The sequence below is a fragment of the Palaemon carinicauda genome, chromosome 40 (assembly GCF_036898095.1).
Source record: "Palaemon carinicauda isolate YSFRI2023 chromosome 40, ASM3689809v2, whole genome shotgun sequence".
Lineage (NCBI taxonomy): Eukaryota > Metazoa > Arthropoda > Malacostraca > Decapoda > Palaemonidae > Palaemon > Palaemon carinicauda.
In genome coordinates this window covers 43,316,427-43,323,926 of record NC_090764.1, presented here as the reverse complement: position 1 = coordinate 43,323,926, position 7,500 = coordinate 43,316,427, and positions in this window count along the sequence as shown.

Genomic DNA, 7,500 nt, shown 5'->3' with positions numbered 1-7,500 from the left:
CTATCAGGCCCTATTTATTATTATTGTTATTATTATTATTACTATTATTATTATTATTATTATTATTATTATTATTATTATTATTATTATTATTGATAGTTAAGCTACAGTTGGTTACATTAATTACTGTACATTTCACGGGAAGCTAGGGAGACGTCTGACAACTTTGTACATTGTAGCAGGTAATACTGTGTTTCGCAAAGGAGATACTGTACTGTTGGCAACGTTGCCTGTAAAACAAAGTCGCTAGCATGTAAACACTCGTTCAAAAGAATCTTTATTAATTATACGAGGTCCTGTTAAGACACTAAAATTATTTTTTTCTATACAGCACTTCATCAAATTGATAATAATGCTTTTGATCCGGTGCTTGAGCGTTGCCAACAGTTTCTCTTTTGCTAAAGACAGTGTTACCTGCCACGATGTACAACTGTCAGACGTCTTCTTGTTTCTCGTGAAGTGTACTGGAATTAATAGAGCCAACTGTACAACCCTAGTCGGAAGAGCAGGACGCTATAATGCCAAGGGCTCCAGCAGGAAAATCGCCCAGTGAGAGGAAATAAGGAAACAGATAAAATCGTGTGCCCAAGTGTACCCTCAAGCAAGAGAACTCTACCCCAAGATTGTATAAGACCATGGTACAGAGGTTATGGCACTACCCAAGACTAGAGAGTAATGGTTTTATTTTGGAGTGTCCTCCTAGAAGAGCTATTTACCATAAGTAAAGGGTCTCTTTTACCTTTACCAAGTGGAAAGTATTCACTAAACAATTACAGTGCAGTAGTTAACCCATTGGGAGGAGAAGAATTTCTTAGTCTTATGCTGTACCATCGTTACCGCTTCTTTCCTACCACCTTGCTGTCCAAACTCTAAACTTATTGGGGGATTCTTTCAGTATACTCAACGCAGAATGGCCTTCCTGTCCCGGGTGAAGGTTATATGACCCTGAACAATTACGGTGCAGTAGTTAACTCATTGGGTGGAGAATTTCTTAGCCATATGCTGTACCATCGTTACCGCTTCTTTCCTACCACCTTGCTGTTCAAACTCTAAACTTATTGGGGGATTCCGTCAGTATAAACTCAACGCAGAATAGCCTTCCCATCCCGGGTGAAGGTTATATGGCCTAAATTTCATTAATCAAAGTAAGAGGAAATAATTCATTGAAGTACTTAATCATATTACTCATTCCTTTGCTTTTGAGTTTCATAGAATTCATTTCCTAAGTATTCTATTGATATTTCGAGGTGAATATTTAAAGAATTAAAGGCCGTTCATGAATGGCAGAGGCATGGGAGTGTCAATGTTCTAGATAGCGGGCCAATGCCCAAGAGATTGACCTTATATACGTATGATAAGCGCTTAAGCCCTTTCTCCACCCAAGCTGAGAACAGGGAGAGCCAGGCAATGGCTGCTGATGACTCAGCAGATAGACATATAGGCTCCCCAAAAACACCCATTCTAAGCTCATAGAGAAGGTGAGGTTGCATACACCACAAGAAACTATCAAGCTTCAGCGGAACTCGAACCCCAGTCCTGCAGAGCGCCAGGCAGGCACGTTTCCAATAGGCCATATATATTCAAGTTAAGTCTACTGAATTTCATATTAAGCTCCATTTGAATTTTGAAATTACAACCCGCACTAAAGTCTGTTGAATAGATTGAAAAAGAGTCAGAATATAATATAAATTTGTAATAGGATTTTGAAGGAACAAAAGAGCAAAGAATTTGAAGAAAAAAAAATGTTTGTTTTCATAGGAGCTATTTGTTCTGTCTGGCAGAAGGCAAATGATAATAACAGTAATTTGTTCCGAAGGCAATCATGCCAATTGCGACGCTGATCCCAGCCTGTTTGAAATTCTGTTCTGCTTCTTAGCAAACTTCGCTTCCCGGTGTGATGGCATTGTTTCGAAAAACGTTTCTTCAGGAAGATTTTGCTTGTTTTGAGGTACAAACATGTTTTGAGGATACAAGGCTGATTGCATTTACGTGTTGTTTATGCTTGGTATGAGATTCGAGTGCTTCACATGCTTTGGTACACAGCTGTGATTACATCTATTTCTTTTGACTTTTATATGATAATCCAAGTAGTGTGGTGGCAATAATATTCGATTACATCTAATTGTTTAATTGATTCTTTGGAGATGTTTTAAGTTTTTATCTTCTTGTAATTAGTTTGTGAGAAGTTCTGCTTCTTAGCAAACTTCGCTTCCCGGTGTGATGGCATTGTTTCGAAAAACGTTTCTTCAGGAAGATTTTGCTTGTTTTGAGGTACAAACATGTTTTGAGGATACAAGGCTGATTGCATTTACGTGTTGTTTATACTTGGTCTGAGATTCGAGTGCTTCACGTGATTTGGTGAACAGCTGTGATTACATCTATTTCTTTTGACTTTTATATGATAATCCAAGTAGCGTGGTGGCATTAATATTCGGTTAAATTTAATTGTTTGATTAATTTTTTGGAGATATTTTACGTTTTTATCTTCTTGTAATTAGTTTGTGAGGAGTACATATGACACTTTTATTATTATCGGCCTTTGTTGGTTATTGTTATCCATCTACATATACATTTTTTTCTACCACTATCAAAAACATTCATGATAATTATAGTGGCATCGATCATATTGTGAAAATCACAATTACTACTGCTAGCGTACTAAGACAATTTGGAATTCTGAATATCACAAACCTAAAAGCTATATTGAATAGAGAGTTTATTATTGAAACTTGAACATAATATTACTAAAAGAAATTGATTTTAATGGAAGTCAGTTTTGATGGCCTAACAAGGATCTCGTATCCTAATTTGGGAAGAACGAAGCTCCTTAATAACCGGAAAATCAAACCATTTTTCTCGTCTTAGGTAGTGCCATAGCCTCTGTACCATGGTCTTCTTGGGTTGGAGTTATCTTGCTTGAGGGTGCGCTTGTGCACGCTGTTCTGTCTTGTTTCTCTTCCTCTTATTTGATTAGGGTTTTTATAGTTTATATAGATGTTTATATCAATGTTGTTACTGTTCTTAAAATATTTCATTTTTCATTTTTTCCTTTCCTCACTGAGCTATTTTCCCTGTTGGAGCCTCTGGGCTTATAGCATCCTGCTTTTCCAACTAGGGTTGTAGCTGAGCAAGTAATAATAATAATAATAATAATAATAATAATAATAATAATAATAATAAAATTTTATGACTTCCAAACAGAAATACAAGTTTGCTGATATGATCAATTCAACTTTTAATACATTTATGTCATTATAAAGCAAGGCAGATCTAGGTGCTAGGGATGGTTTGTGCCTTAACGAATAATAGTATCTGTTCTTATGATTTTCTCCCTCTCTTTCCACAAGGTGAGTGGTAATGCTCTAAAATTATAATAATAAACGAACAGAGACATTTGCTGACGTAACAAAAATGTAGTATCGATAAGAATGTAAAAGGCCTTATCATATCTGGTTCGGAGCGATAGTACAAATCAGATGTACTTCTCGTGTTTTAGATTGTCAGACATAACAGTTAGTAATATGAAATTATTACATTACTCGGCCACAAACCATTAGCGCTAATTTGCTCATTAGGGTAATGTCTCCAGTATCCGTTACTGGAGATATAATGATAAGAATTACACGAACATGCAGTTCGCTTCTAATATTGAAACATGTAGCACAAACCTATTTTAGACTGAAATCAATTTATAAATAGAGCCTTATGAGGAACACAACTAAAACACACAAACCTGTACTAAAATTTCATATGGTTAAGTTGAAATCTGAAAATATATTATGAATAACGTCAAATGTAATGATATGAGACTGTTTTATCCCCATTGTTGCAGAAAAATATAAAATGTTCTCTATAAAAGCCTAAAAACATCAAATAATTCAGTAAGAATAATTTCTTTTGAACAGCAAACGAAACACTTGAAATGAAGTCATGTTATTCTGTTTGATAAATTACAGACAATTAAAAGCAACAAATGAAACTATATATATATATATATATATATATATATATATTTATATATTTATATATATATATATATATATATATATATATATATATATATGTGTGTGTGTGTGTTTGTGTGTTTGTGTCTGTGTGTGTGTGTTTGTGTCTGTGTGTGTGTCTGTGTGCCTGTTTATTTCTTTTAGACAAAGGTGTCTCCTTGTCCTCAGAAGAAAACGTTAATGCCCCATTTATTACGAATGTATGAATCATGAATGGACTACCTAATCAGCAAAACTTCCATAGCATTAGTCAGTTCAAACATTTACTGTACAGTTAGAATCAAAAGAACGCCGACACTCCGGGGAAATCTTTCGTCAGATGTCTCTAGTGTTCCCATGACAAAACAGACAAGGTGTTGCTCTTCTTACTACTACGAAATGGGCGGAGCCTTCTCCAACCTTAGCGAACCAAAGAGAGTAAAGGGCTGTCTTTGTTAGCAAAAGCATACAAAAGTTACAAATCGAGTTGCCATATTTCAATTCTTTATTATCATTTGACGTCTGAAATATCCACTGTAAATGCAAAACACACACACATTATATATGTATATATATATATATATATATATATATATACTGTATATATATATATGTGTGTGTGTGTGTGGGTGTGTGTGTGTAATACCAATTTTCGTGCCAGTTTCTCGGACCAGGGTTCGATTCCCCGGCCGACCAGAAGCTATTATCTCTTGGGTTGATTCCCCCTTAGTTCTCTGATCCCGAGGTATAGGGAGAATCCAGATATTGAGGGAGTATAATATAAGGCCTATATAAATATGAAAAACACGTCTAAATGTGCAAAATTTATCATTATATATAAATATATATATATATATATATATATATATATATATATATATATATATATATATATATATATATATGTATATATAATATATATATATATATATATATATATATATATATATATATATATATATATATATATATATGAGTGTATGTGTATGTGTGTGTGCGTGTGTGTGTGTGTAGAAATCACAAAAGCTAACACACAATGAGCATAAAATAATCAAGTATTATAGCCACGAAAGGAAAAATGAAAGCACAAACTCAGTTCTCCTTTTCTGACTATAATATATATATATATATATATATATATATATATATATATATATATATATATATATATATATATATATATATATATATATATATACACATATATATATATACATACATATATACATATATATATATATATATATATATATATATATATATATATATATATATATATATATATATATATAATCTGATAACTTGAAGAAATTAGCAGACAAATTATGAGCTAAGAAATCAGTGGTCTCTATAAAAAACGAAGGAAAAATAGCATTTGGGTCTACACCTCTATAAGCATCAACATCCATGAAGAGTGTCTTAATTCCATAGGAAAACAGAAGTGAGGAAGACCTAGTTTCTCAATACTCTACCTACTGTCTGTTATGGTCAGCTATATCAAAATGTAATTATACGAAATCCCCTTTAATGTTTAATCGCCCCATGAATTAATTTATCATAGAATTTAGCAACATAGTAACAGGTAAGAAAATAATACCCAGCAAACACACACATACACACACACACACACACACACACATATATATATATATATATATATATATATATATATATATATATATATATATATATATATATATATATACATATATATATGTATATATTTATATATATATATATATATATATATATATATATATATATATATATATATATATATATATATATATATATATGTATATGTATATATATATATATATATATATATATATATATATATATATATATATATATATATATATATATACACGTGTGCGCGCGTGTGAAGGTACCCCGTTCCTACTCTTCCCGTAAGCTAATTTTCGTTCTGACGTCTCGATTGTGTATCAATCTTTTAGTTGTCCTGATGAAGGGCAATGAAGCCTTTCCTCAGGGTATTCGTTTGACCAGTTCCTCTCCACCTGCCGTTGCGCTTCTTGGCCGAATTTCTTTTGACAAACATCTTGAAGTCGTTTCATAACGACGGAACCCAATTGAACCATTGATCCTTTTGCAATTAAAATATCCTTTTTATAATGACCGTAAGAGGTCTCGTGTCTCAAATTGCCTCTCCTGATGATGATGATTTAGATTGACCCGCCTATATACTAGGCAGACCACGGCCCCTTGTGTTAGCAGCCCGTAAGGGGAACGGAGCGCTGGTTATATCACTTAAAAGTTGTTACTTGTGTTGGGGGACACGCACTGATGACAGATAGATGATGATGAGTCTGAAACCAAATGACGACCGAAGCTGGAGCCCAAAGTTCAAATCCCGGGGCGCAGTAAACCAAAAATCTCCGATCCCAAACCCGTTCCTTCGTCGGTCCTAGATAATTATTTTTCTTATAAGCACGTGCTAACAGGAAGACGCCCAATTGGAGTGTCTCTCCTTAGAAGTTCTTACTTTTAGAGGAATAAAAAATACTTCAGATTGAACAATTTTAGCTTTCTCTGGTCCTTCAATATTCTCTATTTCTGTGTAGTTTCGCCTTATTCTGCACAATCTTTATTTTTTGGATCTTCAACGTTATGGACTTTACTTTCTCATTTCAAATACGCACAATCGTAAAGTGATTAACAAATAATAACTAGTTCTCCTTTTCGGATTCTTTATTTCTTCTCTCCCGTTCTCCTTCCTGTCTCCCTCTTCTTCCTGTATTTTCTGTCCGAATCCTTTCAAATAAATCCATTATTAGTCTTGAAGATTCTTGTTTAGCTTTTCACAACTGCCTTCCTGATTCCACTTGTCGTTGATTCCCTTTAGACGATGTATTTTGGTTTTCTTCCAAAGTCGCAGAATCAATAATTCTCATTACTTTCACCAAAACATTTTCTGTATCACCCAAATCTTGTTTCCTTTTTCATGGCCTCAGAGGCAACTCGGTGATAAAATCTTGCAGATTTGGGTTGATCAATAAAACGATTAAAACCCTCTTTTTATCTTTTCTAACAATCCTGCTCAAGACGAATGACAATTTGAATCAGATTTGGAAATGCACTGGTATTCCATATTTCTCCTAACAGAAAGACCAAGAATCTTTTGAGCTCTGATAGGAAAGCATTCAACTTTCCTGTTGATGAAGAAAAACAAATTGGAGTCGAACAACGAGTTGGGAGAATTTTGAAAACTATTTCGGATTTGGTCCTTCAATATTCTCTACTTCTGTGTAGTTTCCGCCTTATTTTTGGATCTTCAAAATTATGGGCTATACGTACTCATTTCAAATCCGCACAATCGTAAACTAATCAACAAATAATAACTAGTTCTCCTTTCCGGATACTTTATTTCTTCTCTCCCGTTCTCCTTCCTGTCTCCCTCTTCTTCCTGTATTTTCTGTCCGAATCCTTTCAAATAAATCAGTTATTAGTCTTCAAGATTCTTGTTTTGCTTTTCATGACTGCCTTCCTGATTCCA